Here is a 1,953-nt window from a genome sequence, read left to right as displayed (position 1 = left end):
AGGTCATGGGTTCAAATCCCAGCTCTGCCAACTGTCAGCTGTGTGACTGTGTCACTTCTCTATGCTTCTCTGTGCCTCAGTTCCCTCATCTGTAAAATGAGGATTAAGACTGTGAGCTCCGCGTGGGACAACCTGAGACCTTGTAGCCTCCCCAGTGCTTAGAACAGTGCTTGGCACATAGTAGGTGCTTAATAATATTATCAGCACATAGTAAGTGCTTAATAAATGCCATCATTATTATTTCCAGGACTTAACCTCCTGGATCCTCCCCATCCTTCGACCCCTTTCTCTTGGCCAGCAGCCCCTCTTGTAGAGACAATGAGGACCTTCAAAGGTCATTCTTTGACCTTCTGACACCCAGGCCTGTGCTCTATTCAGTAAGCCCTTCTCCAAACCTTCCCAAAGAGGTCTTTCCCAACTAAGTCCTCATTTTCTCTTCTCCCTTTCCCTTCTGTACTTGGATTTGCACTCTTCATTCACCTTCTCCTTCAGGCCCACAGCACTGACTGATGCACATATCTGTAATTTATTTATATTAATATACACAATAGTATACATAATATGCATATTCATTATTTAGGGTAAAGTACACATCCGCAATTTATTTACTTATAGATTAACATCTGTCTCCTCCTCTAGACTGTAAGCTCCTTGTGGGCAGGGAACGTAGTCTGCCAACTAGGTTATGTTGTACTTCCCAAGCACTTAGTACAGTGCTCTGCACACAGTAAGTACTCAATAAATACAATTGAAAGTGGAAAGAGTGCAGGACTAAGTGTCAGGAGATCAGGGCTCAAGCACCAGTTTTCATTCAGTCAGTCATATTTATTGAGCGCTTACTGTGTGCAGAGCACTGGACTAAGCGCTTGGGAAGTACAAGTCGGCAGCTTGGCTTAGTGGAAAGAGCCCGGGCTTTGGAGTCAGAGGTCATGGGTTCACACCGTGGCTCCGCCAGTTGTCAGCTGTGTGACTTTGGGCAAGTCACTTAACTTCTGTGTGCTTCAGTTACCTCATCTGTAAAATGGGGATGAAGATTGTGAGCCCCCGTGGGACAACCTAATCACCTTGTAACCTCCCCAGTGCTTAGAACAGTGCTTTGCACATAGTAAGCGCTTAATAAATGCCCTTATTATTATATGGAGACAGTCCCTACCCAACAACGGGCTCACAGTCTAGAAGGGGGAGACAGACAACAAAACAAAACACGTAGACAGGTGTCAAAATCGTCAGAACAAATAGAATTAAAGCTCTATGCACATCATTAACAAAATAAATAGAATAGCAAATATGTGCGAGTAAAATAGAGTAATAAATCTGTACAAATATATATACAAGTGCTGTGGGGAGGGGAAGGATGTAGGGTGGGTGGGGTGCTCTGCAAACGGTAAGTGCTCAATAAATACGATTGAATGAATGAATGGGGAGGAGGAGAGGAAAAAGGGGGCTCAGTCTGGGAAGGCCTCCTGGAGGAGGTGAGCTCTCAGGTCTGCCACTGGTCCCCTGGGTGACCTTAGGCGAGATCCTTAGCTTCTCTGGGCCTTAGTTTCCTCATCTGTAAAATGGGGATAGGATAGATTGTTACCCCATATGGGATAGGGGCTGTGTTGGATCTCACGATCTTGTACCTGTCTCACTGTTGAGTCCTTAATAAGTGCCACTATTGTTATCGTTAGCCATTTTGCTGGCTCAACTTGGGCGTCCTAGACCAATCCATCATTAATGGTAATGGTAGATGCAGAGCTTTCCTAAGCACTTGGTGTTGTCCACCCTAGCCGCCTACTCCAGCAGAAGCGGTATTGACTGTTTTCTACCTAAAGGCTTAGCATAACCGACTCCATTGTCTGCAGAGCTCAGCGGCAGGGTATGTGAGGAATAGGTGCCGGCCTCGCGGAAGATTCTGCAATCGAGGAGGGCTGACGCCGATCAAAGGCGGCTAGGCCCTGTCCGAAACGA

The sequence above is a fragment of the Tachyglossus aculeatus genome, chromosome 21, assembly GCF_015852505.1.
Source record: "Tachyglossus aculeatus isolate mTacAcu1 chromosome 21, mTacAcu1.pri, whole genome shotgun sequence".
Taxonomy (NCBI): domain Eukaryota; kingdom Metazoa; phylum Chordata; class Mammalia; order Monotremata; family Tachyglossidae; genus Tachyglossus; species Tachyglossus aculeatus.
The sequence above is the reverse complement of the archived record's forward strand: the minus strand, read 5'-3'. Positions refer to the sequence as shown.